General features: G+C 40.5%; 1 protein-coding gene across 2 annotated transcripts in view; it reads right to left on the bottom strand.

Moving 5' to 3' along the window:
- Positions 1-23,639, bottom strand: part of TPST1 (tyrosylprotein sulfotransferase 1) — a 159,411-nt gene extending 135,772 nt beyond the window's left edge. The window contains exons 1-2 of one of the 2 annotated variants that reach the window (XM_034988735.1): positions 23,446-23,639; positions 21,905-21,933 (exon numbers count right to left, since the gene is read on the bottom strand). The gene's annotated coding sequence lies outside the window, so the exon portion shown is untranslated. The remainder of the gene's footprint in view (positions 1-21,904; positions 21,934-23,445) is intronic. The other variant, XM_034988736.1, reaches the window with a different exon arrangement.
- Between the last annotated feature and the right edge of the window lie 1,813 nt (positions 23,640-25,452).

Genomic DNA, 25,452 nt, shown 5'->3' on the forward strand with positions numbered 1-25,452 from the left:
AAAAAAAAAAAAAAGAATGGAGAACTAGGGCTGGTCCTAAGAGATAACAGATATATATGGAGGCTAGAAATTAGCATGGCAATTAGCTCAACCTTTCCTGTGGTTTTTATCAGTTTAGTTTGGCTTTAGCACAGTCACTCTCACATGTAAATAAGTTCCACTTCTGTCATGAGAAATTATACCTCTGACACAAAGTTACTCAGAGCTGGAATTTTGTGATTTCTATAAAAATCTGGGCATCAGGGACGCCTGGATGCGCAGTCAGTTGGGCATCTGCCTTCGGCTCAGGTCATGATCCCAGGTTCACGGGATTGAACCCTGCATCGGGCTCCCTGCTCAGCAGGGAGCCTGCTTCTCCCTCTCCCTCTGCTGCCCCCCCGCTTGTTCTCTCTCTCTCTCTCTCTGTAAAATAAATAAAATCTTCAAAAAAAAAAAAAAAAAAAGCTGGGCATCAAACCTCTAATCAGAAGCTGTAACAACCTCTACTGGAAAAATTGAATTTTTCCTTTATTATTTTATGTTCTTGTGCCTCTTTAAGGATTGTATGTGTGTGTACAGCCATATATTATTTAAATTATTTAAATTTTCCAGAATAGATAATTTCCCTGGGTTCAATAATGAATGAATAAAATGTGACCCCAGGAACAATACCTAAAATGTGGAACATTCTTGCTATAAAACCTCACTCCTACACTCCAATTAAACAAACATTTACTGAACATATATTTAACTATGATTCATCATTTGCCTTCAAAGAACTAACTTATCAGGGAAAGAAAATAAGAAAATATATATATTACATGATATAATAATAAAAAGGTCATACAAAGGTATGAAAAAAAGACATACAGGAACTTAAAAAAAGGATCACATGCATGGGCTCATAAAAGGCTAGAGGAAAATGACATCAAAGAATAAATCTTCGAAGATAAGCAGGACTCCCATTGTGGGAATGAGGGAAGAAAGATTATTTTGAGCAGAGAAAATAAGGTAACAAGAAGCCTCAAAATGGAAGAAGACAGCACATATTCAGAGAATATTAATCAGCTTAGCCAGAGTATAGGGGAATAGCAAATAAAACTGGAAAAACAGAACTGCTTAATCTCAGACTTACCAGAGACCTAAACAAATCTGCTAAAATGTAATACATAAACCCCTACTACATAAATGCTAAGAAAAGGCTAGAGAAAGCACATCTAGCACGGCAGAATAAAGACCTAAAATAAAAGTCTGATCCTCTATAAAAGTAATGAGAACACTGGCAACAACAGTCTAAATCAACTTTTTCAAAAATCTAAAAATTAACCAAAGACTTGCAACAATCCAAGAAACATTTATTTAGGAAAAATAGCTGACTTTCAGCAAGCACAGAGAGCTTTATGACATTTTAATTTGCTGTATCCCTCTCTCCCCAACTCTATGGAAGCCCTGGAAACCAACAACCTGCAAACATGGTAGATGTGAACAACAGCATTCCAGTAGCCGCTTAAGGGGGCAAAAGAGGTTTGGAGCTCCCCCAAAAACCACATCTCTGGATTAACTTGCCTAGCAGCTCACTGGAAAAGCTCCATACTCAGGGTGCCTGGGTGGCTCAGTTGGTTAAGCAACCGCCTTCAGCTCAGGTCATGATCCCAGGGTCCTGGGATCAAGCCCCGCATCGGGATCCCTGCTCGGCGGGAAGCCTGCTTCTCCCTCTCCCACGCCCCCTGCTTGTGTTACCTCTCTCGCTGTCTCTCTCTCTCTGCCAAGTAAATAAATAAAATCTTAAAAAAAAAAAGAAAAGAAAAGAAAAGCTCCATACTCAGGGCTTATATTCAGAGACCGCCGCCCTCCCCCCCCCCCTGCAATGTGAACCATCCTATCCCCAGGGCTTTTGTTAAAAATAATCAAAGACAGTTGCTTAATGTCACAGCTGTTGGCAGTGACAAACAGGTAAGGCAAACAATACATTTCATAAAAAAACTTAAAAGGAAAAACTGAGGAATGAGATGTACATAAAGGACTTAGAAAAGCTCCTAAGTATCTAGAAGGCATGCACATGCCCAGGAAAGACCTGGGAAGTCCCTAATCTATCATCTTTGACTTGATATTCTATATAAGCCAGAAGTAAAGGCTAAGGTAGTGTAAACTGCTGGCGCATGAAAGCCACAACACACACACACACACACAGAGAGAGAGAGAGAGAGAGAGAGAGAGAAAACCCCTCAGCAAAGGCTGGAAGACTATAGGTTCAAGATATTTAATGAAAAATGTCCAATCATGGGGCGCCTGGGTGGCTCAGTCGGTTAAGCGGCTGCCTTCGGCTTAGGTCATGATCCTGGAGTCTCGAGATCAAGTCCCACATCTGGCTCCCTGCTCAGCAGGGAGTCTACTTCTCCCTCTGACCCTCCCCCCTCTTGTTTTCTCTCTCTCTCTCACTTTCTCTCTCTCAAATAAATGAATAAAATCTTTAAAAAAAAAAAAGAAAGAAAATTGTCCAATCATTTGCTGACCACTAAGCTCTAACCAAGTACAGACTTCAGTGCTTACACAGAACAAAGAATACAGAATTTAAAGAATTTATCCCCAAAAGTAATGAAAGAAATAACAACAACAAACACCGGGAGAGAGAGATTTGATTTCCAGAGTAGCCACATTATATTATTAAAAATGTCCATTTTCAAAAAACCACTATGAGACACACCAAAAAACCAAGAAAGTATTGTCCATACACAGAGGCAAAAAAAATCAGTCAGTAAAAACTCTCTCTCTGAGGAAGCTCAGGTGTTAGACTTACTAGACAAAGACTTTAAATCACATCATGTAAATATGTTCAAGGAACTGAGATAGGCCATGTCCAAAGAACCAAAGGAAATTATGAGAATAATTTTTCACCAAACAGAGAATATCAACAGGAATAAAAATGTATTTAAAGAAGAACGAAGGGGCGCTTAGGTGGTGTAGTCAGTTAAGCCTCCAACTCTTGGTTTTGGCTCAGGTCATGATCTCAGGGTGGTGAGATTGAGCCCTTTTGCATGGAGCCTGCCTAAGACTTTCTCTCCCTTGGGGGCCTGGGTGGCTCAGTCGGTTAAGTGACCAACTCTTGATTTTGGCTCCCATCGTGATCTCAGGGTCGTGAGATCAAGCCCTATGTAGGGCTCTGCACTCCGCAGAGAGTCTGCTTCTCTCTCTCTCTCTCTCTCTCTCACTCTGTCCCTCCCCCAGCTCATGCTCTCTAAAATAAATAAATACATCTTTAAAAAATAAAAAGACCATCTCTTTCTCTCCCTCTGCCCCTCCCTCCTGCTCTTGTTCTCTCTAAAATAAATCCTTTAAAAAAATTTTTTTAAAATACAGAAGAACCAAATAGAAATCTTAGAGTTGAAAAGTATAATAATTGAAATGAAAAATTCACTAAAGAGGCTCAACACCAGAATTAAGCTAGAAGAATCACCAAACTTAAAGATAGATCAATTTTCCAGTCTAAAGCACAGAAACAAAAAAGAATGAAGAAAAATGAACTCAGGCTCAGACTTGTGCGATATCATCAAGCATACCAAAACACATAAAACAGAAATCCTGGAAGGAGATAGAAAAAAACAAACAAATTTATATAAATAAGTAGTTGAAATCCTCAATTCAATGGAAAACATTAAACTTCCAAGGAACTACATAAACTTCAAGTAGGATAACTCAAACAGATATGCACCTAGATACATTAAAATCAAGCTCAAAAGCCAAAGCCAGAGGAACCTGAAGACACCAGGAGGAAAAATTAATCACATAAAAGCCTCAATAAGATGAACAACTGACTTCTCATCAAAAACCGCAGAAGCCAGACACAATGGGAGAAAAATTCACAGCTAAAAGGACTGTCAATCAAGAATTCTATATCCAGCAAAACTATCCTTCAAAAATAAAGGAGAAATTAAGAAATCCAAATACATAGAGAATTTATCACTGGGAGAGCTGTTGTACAAGAAACATAGGGAGTCCTTAATGTTAAAATGAAGGCATTAGTATGTAAACCAAATCCACATGAAAAAATAAACAGCACCAAATAAAGATTACCACACAAATACAAGAGACAATATAAAAATATTTTGGGGGCCACGTGGGTGGCTTAGTGAGTGGCTCAGTCTGACCCTTGATTTCAGTGTTGTGAGTTCAAGCCCCATGTTGGACTCCACACTGGGCATAGAGCATACTTAAAAAGAAATGTTTGTTTAGAACACTTTTCCTATCTGAATTAAAAGACACTTGCATAAAGCAATAATTATAAAACTGCAGTTGATGGGCTTTTAACATAAAATATCTAATTTGGATGAACACAAAAGAGAAATAATGAAAAGAATTCTATTAAATCAAAGTTCTGCATACTATTTTTTTTTAAAGAGCGAGCGAGCAGTGGGGGAGGGAGAGAGGGAGAGAGAGAATACTAAGCAGGCTCCACCCCAGTGCAGAACCCAATGTGGGGATCAATCTCACAACCCCGAGATCACGACCTGAGCCAAAATCAAGAGTTGGATGCTTAAATGACTGAACCACCCAGGTGCCCCAGTTTTTGCATACTATTAACGTTAAGTTAGTATCAACCTGAAATACATTAAGATATTAATAGTAACCACCAAGAAAATTAAAAAAAATTATGATAAAATATCAAGCTAAGTAAAATATATACAGGAAAATAATACAAAAGAAAACAGTAAAAGAGGAACAGAAAAACTAAAAAGACGTAAGACATGTAAAAAGCAAATAGGAAAATGGCAAACATAAAACCTAGTGTATTAGTAATTACGTTAAATGTAATGGATTAAACACTCACAAAAAAAGAATTGGCAAAATGGACCAAAACAAACAAAATCATGGAAGTATATACCAAGAGAGGAAGATGGTGGCAGAGTAGGAGGACCCTAGAACCATCTTGTCCCACAAACACAACTAGGTAACTATCAAATCATCCAAAATACCCCAGAAATCAATCTGAAGACTGACAAACTCCACAACTAAAGAGAAAGAAGCAGCCACATTGAAGACGGTAGGAAGTGTGCAGACATGGTTTGGGGGAGAAATGGATCACGGTGCTGTGGAGGGGAGGAAGCCATGGTCACAGAGAAGGGTAGGAGAGAGCAGCATACAGGGGAACACACAAGGAGAACGTTTCCCCAAAGCCACTGGCTTGGAAAATGAGAGGGGCTGAATTTTATGAGTTCTTAGAACCAGCAGGGCTTAAGGCCTGAATTTTAAAGGTCAGCAGGTTTGACTGGGATAGAGCCCAAAGGGCACTGCGCTGTTCCTAGAGAGAAGGTAGGCAAAACACCTGGAGGGAGATAGGGAAACAATGATCTAAAAAACACTTGGGGCACAGTGGGTGGAGATTATTCACTCTTCTCAGAGAGCATCCCTGAAAGGCAGCGTTCAGAGATGCCTCTCCAGGAACAAAGAAGCCGGCTGGTGCCATTTCTCACCCTCACCCCTCAGCATAATCAGAGACCTCTTTGGACAGGAAGCAGAGCAGCACCAACACAAGCTACCTCTCTTGCTTACCCCACACCCCTGCTTTCGGCCAGGACTGCCCTCTCAGTCAAACATTCCTCACTACCAGTGTGGCAGGCCTCTCCCTCAGAAGACCAGCACAAGCCCCTGCATACATCACATCTCTAAAGCTTGGAGTTTTAAAGCACGGAGAGCACTGCACTGCTCTTACAGAGAAAGCAGGCAGAAAACCCAGAAGTAGAAAGCATGGAAAGAGCAATCTGAAAAATGCTTGGGGCACACAGGGGGCTAGTATTCGCAATTCAGTGCTTCCCTAAGAGGTAATGTTCGTGGAGATGCCTCTCCAGGAACAAAGGAGCTGGCAGGCACCATTTCCCTCCCCTGCCCCTCAGCATAAACACAGAGCCACTGGCGGGAAACAGCACAGAGCAGACACTGGCTGCCTAACTTGATTACACCAAGCCTTACCTCCCCGTGCTCTGGCAGGACTGCTCTTCTTGGTCAAGCTTGCCTCAGTCCCAATCCCTCCAGAAGACCACACAAACTCCTACTCACATCATGACTCCCAACCAGCGAGTTCTGCAGGGCCTCAGTTTTAGAGTTGTCAGGTCTCATTTCACAAGCAGAACAGAGGACACCTAGTTAAAACCTGCCACATTCAGGCCAAGGAACAAACACTGTCCACAATAGGCAAGGAGAGTCTCTGCAGACAAATGGCCTGGGGAAGGAAAAAGACTTCCAAACCCAGGAGGCAAAGAGAACTCCCATCAAAGTCAACAAAAGCAGGCCAACACCAATTTTGTAATTAAATTTGCACAGTATAAAAAACCTTAAAAGCAGCAAGACAAAAGAAGTCTTTAACTTACAAGGGAAGACCCACCCACAAGGCTAGCTGGAGATTTCTCCACAGAAACTTGGCAAGCGAGCAGAGAGGGGCATGTTATATTCAAAGTGCTGAATGGGAAAAATCTACAACCAAGAATACTGTATCCAACAAGGCTATCATTCAGAATAGGAGAGAGAAAGAATTTCCCAAACAAAAATTAGAGGAGTTTGTAACCACTAAACCAGCACTGCAGGAAATATTAAAAGGGACTCTAAGTGGAAAGGAAAGACCAAAAGTGACAAAGACAAGAAAAGATCAGAGGAAATCTCCAGAAACAACAAAACAAGTACTAAAATGGCAACAAATACCTATCTATCAATAATTACTTTGATATAACAGCATTATTGACAAGAGCCAAACTATGGAAAAAGTCTAAGTGTCCACTGACAAATGAATGGATAAAGATGTGGTACACACACACACACATACACATACACACACACACCACACACACACCACACACACAAATATTACTCAGCCATCAAAAAGAATGAAACCTTGCCATTTGCAATGATGTGGATGGAACCAGAGAGCATAATGTCTATGAAATAAGTCAGAGAAAGACAAATACCATATGACTTCACTCATATGTGGAATTTAGGAAACAAAACAGATGAACATATGGGAAGGGGGAAAAAAAAGAGCAGAGGGAAGTAACCATAAGAGACTCTTAGCGATAGAGAACAAACTGAGGGTTGATGGAGGGAAGTGGGTGGGGGATGGGCTAGATGGGTGATGGGTATTAAGGAGGGCACTTGTTATGATGAGCACTGGGTATTATATGTAAGTGATGAATCACTGAATTCTACTTCTGAAGCCAATATCACAATATATGTTAACTGACTAGAATTTAAATAAAAATTTGAGGAAAAAAATTACTTTGAATGTAAATGGACTACATGCTCCAATCAAAAGACAAAGGGTGTCAGAATGGATAAAAAAACAAGACCCATCTGGGGGAACTTGGGTGGCTCAGCTGGTTGACATCCGACTCTTGGTTTCGGCTCAGACCGTGATCTTAAGGGTCGTGGGGTCAAGCCCCAAGTCGGGATCCTGCTCAGCAGGGAGTCTGCTTGAAAATTCTCTCTCTTGGGGCGCCTGGGTGGCTCAGTCATTAAATGTCTGCCTTTGGCTCAGGTCATGATTCCAGGGTCCTGGGATCGAGGCCCACATCGGGCTCCCTGCTCAACAGGAAGCCTGCTTCTCCCTCTCCCACTCCTCCTGCTTGTGTTCCCTCTCTCACTGTTTCTCTGTCAAATAAATAAATAAAATCTTTAAAATAAAAAAAGAAAATTCTCTCTCTCAAATAACTAAACCTTAAAAAGACAAACAACAAAGAAATCAAAAACAAAACAAAACAAAACCAAGACCCATCTGTATGCTGCCTTACAAGGGACTCATTTTAGACCTAAATACACCTGCTGATTGAAAGTGAGAGGCTGGAGAAATATTTATCATGCAAATGAATGTCAAAAGAAAGCCAGAATAGCAATACTTATATTGGACAAACTAGACTTTAAAACAAAGATTGTAAAAAGAGATGAAGGGCATTATATAATCATAAAGGGGACAATCCAACAAGAAGATATAACAATTGTAAATATTTATGCATCCAACATGGGAACACCAAAGTACATACACACATAAAGGAACTAATTGATAGTAACGCAATACTACTACAAGCCTTTAACAACTCACATCAATGGACAGATAATTGAAACAGAAAATAAAGAAGGAAACAATGGCTTTGAATGACACACTGCACCAGATGAACATAACAGACATATTCAGAACATTTTATCCTAAAACAACAGAATACACATTCCTTTTTGTGTACATGGGAAATTCTCCAGAGTAGGTCACATATTAGGTCATAAAACAGGCCTCAACAAATACAAAAAGACTGAAATCATACCATGCACCTTTTCAGACCACAACACTATGAAACTAGAAGTCAGCCACAAGAAAAAGTCTGGAAAGACCACATATACATGCAGGTTAAACAACATGCTACTAAAAACAATGAATGGGTCAACCAAAAAATAAAAGAAGAAATTAAAAAACAAAAACATGGAAATAAATGAAAATGAAAACACAACAGTCCAAAACCTTTGGGATGCAGCAAAAGCAGTGCTAAGAGGGAAGTGTACATCAACACAGGCCTACCTCAAGAAGAAAAATCTCAAATAAACAACATACCCTTACACCTAAAGGAGCTAGAAAAAGAACAAACGAAGCCTAAAGCCAGCAGAAGGAATGAAATAATAAAGATGAGAGGGATGCCTGGGTGGCTGAGTCGGTTAAACATCTGCCTTTGGCTCAGGTCATGATCCCGGAGTCCTGGGATCGAGCCCCACATCAGGCTCCCTGCTTAGTGGGGAGTCTGCTTCTCCCTCTCCCTCTGCCTCTCCCCCTTGCTCTTGCTCTCTCTCTCAAACAAATAAATTTTTTAAAAGAAATAATAAAAATTAGAGCAAAAATAAGTGATATAGAAACTAAAAACACATAGAACAGATTGATTAAACTTGTTATTTGAAAAAAAAAATCAGTAAAATTGATAAGCCCTTGGCCAGACTTATCAAAAAGACAACAGGAAGGACCCAAATAAAATCATAAATGAGAGAGATCACAACCAACACAACAGCAATGCAACAATTGTATGAGGATATGCTAACAAACTGTACAACTTGGAAGAAATGGATAAACTCCTAAAAATATATAAACTACCAAAACTGGAATAGGAAGAAATAGAAAACTTGAACAGACTGATAATCAGCAAAGAAATTTAATCAATAATCAAAAAACTCCCAACAAACAAAAGTCCAGGGCCAAATGGCTTCAAAGGGGAATTCTACCAAACATTTAAAGAGTTCATACCTATTCTTCTCAAACTATTCCAAAAAGTAGAAAAGAAAGGAAAACTTCCAAATTCAGTCTATGAGGTCAGCATTACTCTGATACCCAAACCAGAGAAAGACCCCACCAAAGAAGATTAAGTACAGGCCAATATCCCTGATGAATACAGATGTGAAAATTCTTTTTTTTTTTTTTAAGATTTATTTATTTTGGAAGGAAAGTGCACATGTGCATGCGTGAGCAGGGGGAGGGACAGAGAGAGAGGGAAAGAATCTCAAGCAGACTCCCCACTGAACACAGAGCCCAATGCGGGGCTCAATCCCACAATCCTGAGATCATGACCTGAGCCAAAATCAAGAGTCAGACACTCAACTGACTGAGCCACCCCAGGTGCCCTGATTTAAATTCTTTAAGATTTTATTTATTTATTTGAGAGGGGCAGAGGGAGGAGCAGAGGGAGAGGGAGAAGCAGACTTCCCACTGAGCAGGGAGGCTGACACAGGGCTCCATCCCAGGACCCCAGGATCCTGACCTGAGCTGAAGGCAGATGCTTAACTGACTGAGCCACCCAGGCAACCCCTCATGTAAAAATTTTTTATTTTTTATTTTTTAAGACTTTGACAGAGAGAGAAAGCAAGAGAGCACAAGCAGGGAAAGCAGCAGAGGGAGAGGGAGAAGCAAGCTCCCACTGAGCAGGGAGCCCAATGTGGGGCTCAATCCCAGGACCCTGGGATCATGACATGAGCCAAAGGCAGGCTCTTAACCAACTGAACTACCCAGGCACCCCCGGATGTAAAATTTCTTAATAAAATACTAGCAAACTGAATCCAACAATACATTAAAAAAATCATTCACCAAGATCAAGTGGAATTACTCCTGGGCTGCCAGCATAGTTCAATATCCACAAATCAATCAACGAGATACATCACATTAATTTAAAAAAAGGGGTAAGAACCATATAATCATTTCAATAGTTGCAGAAAAAACATCTGACACAGTACAATATCTGTTTATAATAAAAACCCTCAACAAAGTAGGTTTAGAGGAAACATACCCCAACATAATAAGGACCATATATGAAAAAAAAAACATAGCTAATGTAATCCTCAATGGGGGAAAAACACAGCTTTTCCTCTACAGTCAAGAACAAAACAGGGATGTCCACTCTCACCACTGTTATTTAACATAGTGCTGCAAGTCCTAGCCTCAGCAATCAGACAACAAAAAGAAATAAAGGGCATCCAAATTGGCAAAGAAGAAGTAAAACTTTCACTATTTGCAGATGACATGATACTCTATATAGAAAACCTGAAAGACTCCACCCAAAAACTGAAAGAACTGAAAAACGAATTCAGTAAAGTTGTAGGATGCAAAATCAATGTACAGAAATTTGTTGCATTTCTATACATCAATAATGAAGCAGCAGAAAGACAAATTAAGGAATCAATCCCATTTATAATTACACCAAAGACAATAAGATACCCAGGAAGAAACCTAAACAAAGAGGTGAAAGACCTGTACTCTAAAAACTATAAGACACTGATGAAATAAATTGAAGATGACACCAAGAAATGGAAAGACATTCCATGCTCATGGATTGGAAGGACAAATATTGTTAAAATGTCTATACTACCCAAAGCAATATAAAGCTTTAAGGCAATGCCTATCAAAATACCACCAGCATTTTTCACAGAACTAGAACAAACAATCCTAAAATTTGCATGGAACCACAAAAGACCCCTAGTGGCCAAAGCCATCCTGAAAAAAGAAAAGCAAACCTGGAGGTTCACAATTCCAGACTTCAAGTTATATTAAAAGCTGTAGTGATCAAAAGAGTATGGTAATGGAACAAAATAAAAAACGCAAAAATGAACCCACAACTATATGGTCAATTAATCTTCAACAAAGCAGCAAATAACACCCAATTAGAAAAAAGTCTCTTAAACAAATGGTGTTGAGAATACTGGACAGCAATATTCAAAAGACTGAAACTGGACCACTCTCTTACACCAAACACAAAAATAAATTCAAAATGGATTAAAGACCAAAAATAAGAATTGAAACCATAAAAATCCTAGAGAACACAGGCAGCAACCTCTTTGACACTGGCATAGCAACTTCTTTTTAGATATGTCTCCTGAGGCAAGGGAAATGAAAGTGAAAAAAAAGTATTGGGACTTCATCAAAATAAAAAGCTTCTATAAAGTGAAGGAAACAATCAACAAAACTAAACGGCAACCTGCAGAATGGGAGAAGATATTTGCAAATGACATATCCAATAAAGGATTAGTATCCAAAATATACAAAGAATTTATAAAACTCAATACCCAAAAAAATGAATAATCCAATTAAAAAATGGGCAGAAGACACAAACAGACATTTTTCCAAAGAAGACACAGAGATGGCCAAACGACACGAGAAGATGCTCAACATCACTCATCATCAGGGAAATACAAACCAAAACAACAATAAGGTATCACCTCACACCTGTCAGGATGGCTAAAATAGAAAACACAAAAAACAACAGGTGTTGGCAAGGATGTGGAAAAAGAACCCTCTTGCACTATTGGTAGGAATGCAAACTAGCACAGCCACTCTGGAAAACAGTACAGAGTTTCCTCAAAAAGATAAAAACAGAACTACCCTACAATCCAGCCATCACACTATTAGGTATTTACCCAAAGAATACAAAAATACTAATTCGAAAGGATACATGCACCCCAATGTTTATAGCAGCATTGTTTACAATAGCCAAATTATGAAAACAGCCCAAGTGTCCATCGACTGATGAACAGATAAGGAAGATGTGGAGTGTGTGTGTGTGTGTGTGTATAAGATAATACACATAATGGAATATCACTCAGCCATCAAAAAGAATGAAATCTTCCATTTGCAATGATGTGGATGGACCAAGAGAGTATTATGTCAAGTGAAGTTAAGTCAGTCAGAGAAAGACAAATACCATATGATTGCATGCATATGTGGAATTTAAGAAACAAAACAAACGAGCAAAGAGAAAAAAAGAGAGAGGGAGACAAACCAAGAAAGAGACTCTTAACTACAGAAAACAAACTGATGGTTACCAGAGGGGAGGTGGGTGCAGGGATGGGTTGAATACGTGATGAGGATTAAGGAGTGCACTTGCTGTGATGAGCACCGGGTGTTGCATGGAAGTGTTGAATCACTATATTGTACACCTGAAACTAATATTACACTGTATATTAACTAAGTTGAATTTGAATAAAAACTTCTTTAAAAATCACCCAAATATATGTTTCCTACAGGATATACTTTAGATTCAATGACCAAATGGGCTGAAAGCAAAAGAAGAGGAAAAGATACACCACACACCATAATGAAAAGACTCTACAGTAGCTATACTAACATTGTATACAATGCACTTTAAGATAAAAATTGTTACTAGAGACAAAGGGCATTTTATAATTATAAAAACTGAAATCCATCAAGAAGATATAGAAATTATAAATACATATGCACCTAACAACAGAACTTCCAAACACAAGAGGCAAAAAATGACAGCTGAAGGGAGAAAGAGATAATTCTACAACAATATTTGGAGAATTTATTACTCTATTTTTGATATCAGATAAAGCAACCAGACAAAACATCATCAAGGAAAGAGACTTGAACAATACTATAAGCCAACTAGACTTAGCAAACATCTATAAAACAGTCTAGGCTACATTTTCACATGCACATAGAACATTCCCTAGGCCATAAACAAATCTCAATAAATGTAAAGGACTGAAATCATACAAAGTACATTCTCCAACCAAAATAGAATAAAATTAGAAAATATCAGGTAAAATATCTGAGAAATCTGCAAGTATATGAAAATTTATAGAACATTCTCCTAAATAACCAATAAGCCACAGAAGAAATACCAAGGGAAGTTAAGCAACACTTTGAGATAAAAACACAAAACTTAAGTGATGTAGCAAAAGCAGCAAGAGCTATGCCATAAGGAAAATTTATAGTGTAAATACCTATAAAAAAGAAAATCTCAAATCAACCTGTTGTACACCTTAAATTTACACAATGTTATATGTCAATTATATGTAAACTTAAAAAATAAAAAAATTTTTTTTTTTTTAAGATTTTATTTATTTATTTGAGAGAGAGAGAGAATGAGAGACAGAGAGCATGAGAGGGAGGAGGGTCAGAGGGAGAAGCAGACTCCCTGCCGAGCAGGGAGCCCGATGCGGGACTCGATCCCGGGACTCCAGGATCATGACCTGAGCCGAAGGCAGTCGCTTAACCGACTGAGCCACCCAGGCGCCCCCTTAAAAAATAAAATCTTAAAAAATGTAAAACTTTAAAAGTCAAAAAAGACCTCAAATCAACAACCTAACCATTCACCTTAAGAAATCAGAAAAAAGGGGCACTTCGGTGGCTCAGTCAGTTAAGTGTCGGACTGTTGATTACAGCTCAGGTCACGAACTCAGGGTTGTGAGATCAAGCCGCACATCAGGCTCCACATTCAATAGGGAGTCTCCTTCAGAGTCTCTCCCTCTCCTTCTGCCCCTCCCCCTGCTTGCACACACATGTGCTCTCTCTCAAATAAATAAATCCTTTTTTGAAAAACAGAAAAAGAAGAGTAAACTAAACCCAAAGCCAGTAGACAGAAGGAATTAATTAGACTACAGTGAAATAAATACAATAGAGAAAAAAGAATAAAGAATATCAACAAAATAAAAAGCTGGTTCTTTGAAAGGATCAACAGAATTAACAATCTTAGATTTAACAAGAAAAAAAAAGAGAAGACTCAAATTACTAAAATCAGTAATTACTACCAACCTTACATAAATAAAAATTATTATAAAGAATTACAGGGAATACTATAAACAATTATAATCAAATAAATTATATAACTAGATGAAGTGGACAAAGTCCTAGAAGACACAAAGTACTAAAATCAATTCACAAAGAAATGCTCTGAATAAAGCCATAACAAGTAAAGAAAAATCTAATATCAAATGGCTTCACTAGTGGATTCTACCAAACCTTAAGAATGAACACCAATCCTTAACAAACTCTTCCAAAGTATAGAAGAGATGGGAACACTTCCCAATTTATTCTATGAGGCCAGTTTTCCCTGATTCCAAAACCAAAGACACTGCAAAAAACTACAAACATATATTTATTTATATAAATGCAAAAATCCTGAGTAAATGTCAGCAAATCAAATCCAGAAACATACATAAAGGATGACCATATATAAACCAAGAGCAAGGGTGGATTGTCCCAAGCATGTAAGATTGTTTCAATATATGAAAATCAACTAATGTCATACACCATATTAATAAATGACAAAAAGCACACAATCATCTCAATAGAAACTGGAAAAGCACTTAACAAAATCCAACACTTGTTCATGATAATCACAAAGAATAAGTCAGAAATAGAGCAGAACATCAACAACATGAAAAAGGACATCTAAGAAAACTCACAGCTAACTTCATACTTAATGATTACCCCATAAGATCAACAAGACTGGATGTCTTCTCTCACCATTTCTATTCAATATTGCATAGGAGGTTCTAGCCAACACAATTAAGCAAGAAAAATTAAGGTATCCAGATTGGAAGGAAAAAGTGAAACTATCTCTTACCAAAGATGATATATCATGTATATATAAATTCCTAATAACTCATTAAAATAACTATCAGAACTGTTGAATGAGTTAGGGATGTTTGTTAAGATACAGGACTAATATACAGAATTCAATTGTATTTCTATATATTAACAATAATGATCCAAAAATAGAATTAAGAAGACAATTCCATTTATAATAGCATCAAAAGAATAAAATATTAAAAAACAAATTTTACCAAAAATAATGCAAGACTTGTACATGGAAAACTAGAAGACGTTACTGAAAGGAATTTAAGAAGATCTAAATAAATGGGGGCGCCTGGGTGGCTCAGTTGGTTAAGCGCCTGCCTTTGGCTCAGGTCATGGTCTCAAGGTGTTGGGATCGAGCCCCACATTGGGCTCCCTACTCAGCGGGGACTCTGCTTCTCCTTCTCCCTTTACCCCTCCCCCCACTCATGTGCTTGCACTCATGCTCTCTCTCGCTCTCAAATAAATAAAATCTTAAAGAAAGAGATCTAAACGAATGAAAAGACATTTCATGTTCATGGACTGGAAGACTAATACCGTTAAGATAGCAATATTCCTCAACTTGATCTACAGGGTCAATGCAATCCCTGCCAAAATTCCAACTGGAGAAAGGTGCCAAGATAATTCAGAGGAAAGAATGGTTTTTTCAACACATGGTGCTAAGATAACTGAACATCTAAAGCAAAAACATGAAGTTAGACCCCTATCTTACACTATATACAAAATTCACAAAAAAGATCAAACACCTAAATGTAAGAGCTGAAACTCTAATGCTCTTGGAAGAAAACATAAGATTAAGTCTTCATGACCCTGAATCAGGCAATGGTTTCTTAAATATGAAGCCTAAAGGGGGTGCCTGACTGGCTCAGCTGCTGGAACATGTGACTCTTGATCTTGGGGTTGTGACTTCAAGCCCCATGTTAGGCATGGAGCCTACTTAACAACAACAAAAGAAACCTAAAGCATAAACAAGAAAAGAAAACATAAATAAATTGAAGTTCACAAAATTAAAAACCTCTGTGCTTGAAAGGATACCATCAAGAAAGTGAAATGACACTGACAGAACGGGCCATCTGTATTTGCAAATTATATAGTTGATTAAGTATCTAGAATATATAAAGACATAAGAATAAAAAGACTACTTACTTTTAAAATGGTCAAAGGAATAGAGATTTCCCCAAATATATACAAATAGCCAAAAAGTACATGAAAATATGCTCAACATCATTATCCATCAGGGAAATGCAATCAAAACCACAAAATATTACTTCATCCCATTAGGATGGCTAGAATCAAAGAGTCAGATAATAACAAGTGTTAGCGAGGAAGCTAAGAAATTGGAACCTTCATACACTGCTGGCAGAAATATGAAATTGGGCAGCCACTTCGGAAAACAATGTGGCAATTCCTCAAAATGTTAGACTTAGGGTTCTAGAATTACCATATGACCAGCAATTCATGTCCACACAAAAACTTGAACTCAAATGTTCATAGCAGCATTATTCATAATATCCAAAAAGTGGAAACAATCTAAACACTCATCAACCGATTAATGGACAAGTAAAAAGCATTATGTCTATAAAACAGAATATTATTCAGCGATACAAAGAAACCAGCACATGGAAGAACATTGAAAAAAAACATTATGCTAAGTGAAAGAAACCAGTAACAAAAGAGTATATATTGTATTTTTACATTTACATGAAATGTCTAGAACAGGCAAATCTACAGAAACAGAAAATAGATCAGCAGTTGCCTAGAGATGGAGTGGGACAGTTGGGAGTAACAGATAAGGAGTATGCAGTTTCTTTGTGGGGTAATGAAAATGTTCTAAAATTGACTGTAGTAATGAATGCACAACTCTGTAAATACACTACAAAATTTCATACCTAAAATGGGCAAATGTATGGTATGTGACATAACTCAACAAAGCTGCTACCAAAAAAAAAAAAAAAGTAGGCTGGGACCTATACACTAAACCTCTTGGGGTGACTGCTTACTAAAACCAAAGATTTAAATAGGATTCACAGTCTCGGGGCGCCTGGGTGGCTCAGTCGTTAAGCGTCTGCCTTCGGCTCAGGTCATGATCCCAGGGTCCTGGGATCGAGCCCCGCGTTGGGCTCCCTGCTCAGCGGGAAGCCTGCTTCTCCCTCTCCCACTCCCCCTGCTTGTGCTCCGTCTCTCGCTGTGTCTCTCTCTGTCAAATAAATAAATAAAATCTTTAAAAAAAAAAAAGGATTCACAGTCTCAAACAAAATATCAAAAATGTCCAGGATATAATCAAAAGTCAATAATCATACCAAGAATCAGGAAAATACAACTTGAATAAAAAAGACAATTAACATATACTAATACCACACATGAATCAAATGTCAGAATTACCTGACACAGATTTTAAAGTAGCCATCATGCTTTAATGAGCAATGATCTACTACTGAAACAAACAACAAAATAAAGTTTACCAGAAATAGCAGATACAGAAGAGAATCAAATGGAAATTACAGAACTGAAAAATAACCCAAACAAAAAGTCACTAGATGGGGCGCCTGGGTGGCTCAGCTGGTTAAGCAACTGCCTTCAAGCCCCGTGTTGGGCTCCTTGCTCCTTGGGGAGCCTGCTTCTCCCTCCCTCTGCCTGCCGCTCCCCCTGCTTTTGCTCTCTCTCTCTCTCTGTGTCAAATAAATAAATAAAATCTTTTTTTTTTTTATAAAGATTTTTTTTTTTTTTTTTTTTTTTTGAGACAGGATGAGAGAGAGAGAGCACATGAGAGGGGGGAGGGTCAGAGGCAGAAGCAGGCTCCCTGCCGAGCAGGGAGCCCGATGCGGGACTCGATCCAGGGACTCCAGGATCATGACCTGAGCCGAAGGCAGTCGTTTAACCAACTGAGCCACCCAGGCGCCCTAAATAAATAAAATCTTAAAAAAAAAAGTCAATAGATGGGCTCAATCATAGATTGAATACAAGAGAAAAACAAGTGAAGTTGAAACTGCAAGTAGAACAACAGGAATTACCCAATCTAAACAAAAGAAGAAAAAAATGTCTCATGCACTGTAGGACAGTAACAAAAGATCTAAGAGTTGTATTCTCACAGTCACAGAAAGAAAGGAAAGAGAGCTGCCGAAAAATTATTCTAAAAAAAAAGGAAAATTTATACTAAAAATCGCTGAAACATCCAAAATGGCAAAAGACATAAACTTACAGTTCAAAAGCTAATAGAGGGGCGCCTGGCTGACTCACTCAGTAGAGCATGGAACTCTTGATCTCAGGGTTGTGAGTTCAAGCCCCTCATTGGGCATGGAGCCTACTTAAAAAAATATTAATTAAAAAAAAAAAGCTAAGAACTCCAAATAGGACAAGCCCAAACAAATTCATGCCAAGACATATCATAATTAAACTTCTGAAAACTAAGGACAAAGAAAAAGCCTTTAAAGCAGCCAGGGAGAGGAATGCCTGGGTGGTTCAGTTGGTTAAGCTTCTGCCTTTGGCTCAGGTCATGAACCCAAGGTCCTGGGATAGAGTCCCGCATTGGGCCCCTTGCTCAGCGGGGAGCCTGCCTTTCCCTCTGCCTGCCGCTCCCCCTGCTTGTGCTCTCTCTCTCTCTGACAAATAAATAAAATCTTTTAAAAAATCAATAAATAAAATAAAACAAAATAAAGCAGCCAAGGAGAAAGGATACATCACCTATAGGGAAACATAAATTCCAATGACAGAGGATTCCTCACCTAAAATCCTGGAGGTCTGAAGAAGGGAGCACACCATTTTCAAATGCTAAAAGTAAGGAACCGTCAACCACAAATTCTATAAAGAGAAACAGCTGACAAAAATCGTAAGAAAACTAAAGAACAAAAGAAGACAATTCTATAGTTTATATCTTAGTTCTAACTTACTACAAAATATATGGTACCATTATATGAGGTTTTTCTTATAACAGTAATTAAATATTTGGGAATTACAGATTCCCCCCTCACCAACACCAATGCCAATGAGATTCATGTATGTAGATAGTTTAATGCATATTCCCTACTTTCTTAATTCTCTTAAAAAGAAATAGTTCTTCCACTGTTCAAGATCTTTTATCAAAATTTTACAGTTTTTGTTCTACTTGAAAATTCCAAAGCTTGTAAGCCTAAAATCAGAGCTATTTGTTTAAAAAAGATGGAAGATACATATGTCTCAACCATCCATAAAGTCTATTTTAAATAGTATCTACTAAAGAGGAAGCCTGAATGAACCTCTATAATCATGTACTAGCTTAGCCAGGTTAAAAGCCAAATCATAAGAGCAAATATTTATCTTAATACACTCTATTACAAGTGTGTGTTTTTTTAAACAAGAATGACTATGCAAGTATGACTAGTGACCTGTTAATCAGTCAAGAAAGAAACAGATGGTCATCTTGCAAAACCATGAATTCAAGATCTGTTTTACATTATTTACCAACTGATCCATTCAACTAACTTTTATCAAGTTTTTAAAATATACTAAGTACTGTACAAAGCAGTGACAAAGAGATAAATAAGGTATTACAATACTGTGATATAAGAATTATTACAGAATATAAATTAGGTCTTCATCCCTGGCTCCTGACACAGAGTTCCTAAAACCCTTGGAATTTCTTGATGGGGTGAGAGGAGCATCTTTTGTTACTCATAATAAGCCCCTTTCAACCATATCTTGGAGGATGGGGGCTGGTTGCCAGAAGAACCAACCCCTGACTTCAGGATGGGGTAAAAGGGTTGCAGATCGAGTTTATCACCAACAACCGATGATTACGCCTACATAATGAAGCCTCCATAAAAATCCTAACTGAAGGGATTCAGAGAGCTTCTGGGTTGGTGAACACATGGAGGTGCCGGGAGGATGGTGCCCCCAGGGAAAGCTCATGGAGGCTCCATACCGCTTCCCACATACTTTGCCCTAGGCATCTCTTCCATTTGCTGTTCCTGAGTTATACCCTTTATAATAAGCAGGTAATGGTTAAGTAAAGAGCTTTCCGGAGTTCTGTGAGTCATTACAGCAAATTATTGACCTGAGGAGGGGGTTGTGGGAAGCCCCAATTTATAGCCAGTTGGTCAAAAGTACACATCACAACCTGGGACTTGCAACTAGCATAGCAGTGGGGTATGGAGGAGGTGGGTGGGGGCTAAGTTCTTCATCTGTGTGGTCTGCACTAACTCCAGGTAGGTAGTTGTCATAACTGGGTTAAATTGTAGGACACCCAATAGGTGTCTGGACAGTTGGAGAACTGTAGGGGGAAAGCCCACATATTTGCTGTCAGAAGGGTCGTGAGTTGTGCAGAAGAAACAGCTGGCACGGTCCTAGACCTCAAGGAATTCCTAGTCGTGACAAGAATGGGCCCACGAGAAATAATTTAAATAAAATGGTATGTACTTTAACAGGTACATATACCAAGTGCCAAGAAAGTAAGGAACTAACTAACCATGCCAACAAAAATGACATTTATCCTAATTTTTAAATGATGAGTTAAATACTGTAATTCCTCAGGGTTCTATCAGTTCCTCCTCAAGCTCTCAGTTCAGTTCTCAGCCCTAGCTGCATATTACCATCACATGGGAAGCATGTTTTATTTTTTTTTTTAAGATTTTATTTATTTGAGAGAGCATGAGCAGAGGGGGTGGAAAGGAGGAGACTCCCCACTGAGCAGGAGCCTAACATGGAGCTCGACCCCAAGACCCCCGAGATCATGACCTGAGCTGAAGGCAGACGCTTAACCGAATGAGCCACCCAGATGCCCAGGGAAGCATTTTTTAAATGACAAGGTCTGGCCCCACACCAAACCAACTGAATCAGAATCTCTGTGAAAGCCTTCATCCCCTCATCCTTAGCCTTTAAAAGCTCCCCAGGTGGTTTTAAAGTAGTGCCTGCGTAAATGAATGAATGAATGAAGCAGTGCTTGGATTGGAAATGACCATCTCTGTTTGGGAAAAACATAACCCAGGCCTCAACCAATCTCCTGGCAGTGAGGAGAGAAAGAAAAAGATTTCAGGTAGACACAATATGAGCAAAGACAGACTCACTGTGAGGAGAGAAGAGGATTTTAAGGTTTCTAGGGTGAAGGCCTAAAATAGGAAAAGGAGTATTTATATGTGCTTGAGGGGGCTATGTGAGTAGAGGGAAGGGAAAGAAAAAGATAACCAAGTTTGGAGTACTCAGTATCCAAGTTTAGTTATCCACAAGATAGATGAAAATAAAGAAAACGTGAAACTCAAGAAAAATGGGCACTGAATACACATCTTTGAAAACAGTATGTATACAGGTGCTATTCGAAGCCATGATAGAAGTGTAATCACACAAGGAAATTAGAGAACAGAGAAAAGAGCAAAAACTGAAACTCTAAGGAAGACCACACTAATCAGAGAAAATGAAAAAAGAGGGAAGCATCAAGAGAAGGTTTTTTGTTTTTGTTCTGGAAGGTATAAACCTGACCATACACGCAGGAGGAGAAAAAAATGAGAATATAGAGGAGATCAAAGATGTTAGCCTTAGGGCGCCTGGGTGGCTCAGTCGTTAAGCGTCTGCCTTCGGCTCAGGTCATGATCCCAGGGTCCTGGGATCGAGTCCCACATCGGGCTCCCTGCTCTGCGGGAGGCCTGCTTCTCCCTCTCCCACTCCCCCTGCTTGTGTTCCTGCTCTAGCTATGTCTCTCTCTGTCAAAAAAATAAAATAAATAAAATCTTTAAAAAAAAAAAAAAAGATGTTAGCCTTAGAAAGGAGGGCCTTTTTTTCCTCTGGTAAAAGGAAAGGAGATCAGAAATCAGGCAGGTATAGACACACGAAAAACGACAGACCCTTACTAGTTCAGGGCTAAAGTCCACCAATTTCTTCTGTGAATTTTCTGCTTATTGCAAAATAAGCAATGAAGAAATATCAAGAGTAGGACAAAGAGGAGAACGGTAAAAATCTATAAAAACCATTCAGGTTTTAGTATATAAGAATATCCTATGGGGTAAATCAAAGGATCTCCAGCCAGTATGAGTAAAGTCAGAATCCAGAAGTCTAGAACAGCACCAGCAGCTCACTTACATGATTTTCTCCAGTCTGCTCTGGAGATCCTAGGAGAAGAAAAAGCAACTGTTTAGATTCATCCTGGCTTGTAGACCATTAAAGCAAATGTGGCAAGAATGGGCTGAGGCCAGTAACATTGTTTTTATAATTTTCAAAAGTCAAACTTATTTCACTTTAAAAAATATGTAGCTACTTCCTCTGATTGCCAGAAAGAGTGTTGGGGAAAGGGAGAGATAATTACTCTCTCACTCTTACAGAACTTGTTAGAACTTTCACTCCTAAGCATTTTTGATCCCTCTAGCATCTGATTCCAAGAATTCTAAACCCGATTCCCATAGGCTCTTAAAGGATGAAAATTCACTGCAGAATTGTACTATCCAGCTGAGAGATAAACAAGTAAAACACTTCTTACATACAACGTTATTAGTTTGAAGGGGGGGGTGTAAGGGAATAATTACATTGTGAAGTTCCCTAAGAATCCTTTACAAAGCCAAATAACATAAAACAATATTTGACACAAAAATAGCAAAATTCACTTTTTTTTCCTGAATAAATACAGTGAGTAAAAACTGACAATTTAATCTCTTTCTCACACTTGGGAGTTCAATAATTTGTCCTGCCATCTCCCATACCACTCTTCCAACAGTGGATCCAACCCCTCTGGATACTGGACCTCTTGCTACCACCATCTGGAAAGTACGAAGACCTGGAAGGAGGAAGAGACTAACACGCATAAGCACCCACTGTGTGGCAGGCCTACTGTGTGCCAGGTTCTGGGCAAGGCGCTTTACATGTTAACTGTGCAGCTCACTGAAAGGCGAATTATGATGTTACAACTACAGATCTGGTATTCAGGAGAGTATTAGAGTGTCTGAAGGTTTAAGTGTAAAGGAAAAGAAGTGGTTGATGAAAGTGAGGGGAGAAGAGGTGAGCTGGTAGAGAGGAAGGCATCTGGGAACAAAAGGGCAAAACCCAAGGGACATGGGGGTTGGGGGGGCGACTGAAAGGTACGGAGGATATGGCATTAAAAGGCAGGGATGAGGGTGATTCTGCGGAAGAGAAGCCCAGGTTTAAGTGAGGGCAAAAGTCTGATCTGATCCCGACGGGATGGGCTGCGGGGGCGGGGGGGTTCATCCACGGAAGGCGCCCCGAAGGACTGCAGCAGAGGCTGGGAAACGGTGCCAGCGCCGCGAAAGGAGAGCGGACGGAGAGGAGAGGAAGGGAGCGAAGATGAGAGAGGAGGAGGCGGGGGGCCGACCACGGCGGGGGCTAGCGGGGTGACCGCGCAGCGGAGACCGGGACACGCAGGCGCTGGGGGAAGGGGAGCGGGCGTGGGTGCAGCAGCCGGCCCGCCAGGGCGAGGGGCGCCGCGCTAGGGGGCGGGGCTGGACAACTGGCCCGGGGCAGATGGGGGGATGTGGGGGCAGGAGGGGGCGCTGGGCCAGGGATGCCAGGACAGAGCCGGCCGGCGCCCGGAGCCAGGTGGGCGGCGACTGGAAGGCGGCGGGGCCGGGGCGGCGCTCCGAGCCACGCCACAGCGAGCGCGGCGTCCCCCTTACCTGGGATGAGTGAGGAGCCGCCGCGCCGCCTCCCCAGCATCCTGCGCTCAGCCGCCTCTCCCGCTGCCCTAGGTGGGGGCCATTCCGCCTGCCCCGGGAGCCCGCCCTCACCGCCAGGCTCCAGCTGCAGCCAGCCTGGCCCGGCCCCGCAGAGCAGCGCCGACGCGACCCGCGCCCGCGGCTGCCTCAGCAGCGACTCCCGCCGCCGCCGCCTCAGCGCCAGCCGCCAGCCTCGCAGGCGGGCCCGGGATCACACGAATGCAGCGATTGGTTGCTGCACGCCCGGCCCGGGCGATGTGTCGGCTTCTCTGATTGGTGGTTTTCGCCAGCTACAGCTCGCGGGAGGCGGCGTTCGGAGTAGCACGGGGTCCCGCAGGCGTTAAAGGGCGGGATGGGTCTGACGTCGCGGCCGGTGGGGGTTCCTGCGTCCCCGCGCTCCCCGGTAGGGCTCCGGAGCTGCCACCTGCCTGGACTGGTCGTTGCCCTAGCGACGGCGCGTTTGACCTAGCTGGGGGGGAACCGGGCTGGTGTGCGGTCCACGCCGCCCCAACCCCTACGTGAGCGGCCTTCATCCGTGAAAGCCTGGCACGCTACAGGAAAAGGAGCTTTTTCCAAGAAGTCCTCTTTCTGCATGTCCGCTGCTTCGAATACCACCTCTGTGGCCCCTGCTGGCGGAGGAGCTTTCATCTCATCGGCGAGAACTCAAGAGCACATAGCAAATTCACACAATATTGCATTCCACGCAGAAGTGTGAGCGAGGGGCGCCTGGGTGGCTCAGTCGGTTGAGCGTCTGCCTTGGGCTCGGGTCATGATCCCAGGATCTTGGGATCGAGTCCCGCGTTGGGCTCCCTGCACCGCGGGGAGCCTGCTTCTCCCTCTCCCTCTGCCTGCTGCTCTCCCTGCTTGTGCTCTCTCTCTCTGACAAATAAATTTTAAAAATCTTAAAAAAAAAAAAAAAAGTGTGAGTGAGTGATAGGATATTCTGTCCCAACCATAGGGGCGGGGAACTGATACTTGAGAGAAGTGAAAACTGGGATTGGAGAAAAGGCGAAGGGAAGAGAGACATTGGGGAGAGGGCTGAAATTTCCCAACTGAAAATTAACAGTTGATGTTTATGATTCCTTCCTACTGACATATCCACACCAGGTTCTGTCAAAGCGATTATCAGTTCTGTGAACTGTGAAAGAAAATTCAAAATGAAGTGAGCATTGTCACAGAGTCACTCTAGAGTCGAGAACACATTGGGGAAGTAGGGCCTAGTTCAATTCTGGGAACACCTCAAACTTTCTACTCCGTCCATTGCAGCTTGTTAGTTTCAATTCCACCATCTCCTCCACTTAACCTTCTACTTTGCAGTGAAATGGAAGATGTTAACACCTGACAGCTGGTCAGTCATGTATTGGATAGTAAGTTTAAACTCAGCAGCAATCATAATTATTTTGAAACGAATTATGTAACCTTGTGGCTCTTGCCTGATCTTCTGCATCCTTGAAATTCAGAGCACACTTTGAATTTCAGTGGACTCCATGTCTCTCCTTCAAATAAATGCTTTGATTGCTTTACCTCCTCTTCCTGACAGACAAAAGAGAGCTTGCAAAAAGCATGGGTTCAGGAATCTAATAAAGATATTCAAAATTCCTGTCAACCACATTGGAATGTTTTGTTAGCTACAGAATGAGATCTGTAAAATCTGTATCTTAGAGAGTTGCTGTAGTGTTCGAGTGAGGTCCACACAAACACTTGCACCTGAATGCTCACAGCAACATTATTCATAATAGCCAATAAAGTGAAAACAACCCAGATGTCCATCAACTGATTAATAAACAATTTGGTATAGCCATAGGATGAAATATTAGCCATAAAAAAGGAATGAAGTTCTGATACATGCTACAATGTGGATTATAATATTGAAAATATTACACTGTGAAAGAAAATAGTCACAAAAGACCCCATATGGTATAAGTCCATTTACATAAAATGTTCGAAATAGGCAAATCCATAGAGATA

This window comes from Mirounga leonina, unplaced genomic scaffold, assembly GCF_011800145.1.
Source record: "Mirounga leonina isolate KUSES-001 unplaced genomic scaffold, KU_Mleo_1.0 Mir_454, whole genome shotgun sequence".
In the NCBI taxonomy this organism is placed as follows: Eukaryota; Metazoa; Chordata; class Mammalia; order Carnivora; family Phocidae; genus Mirounga; species Mirounga leonina.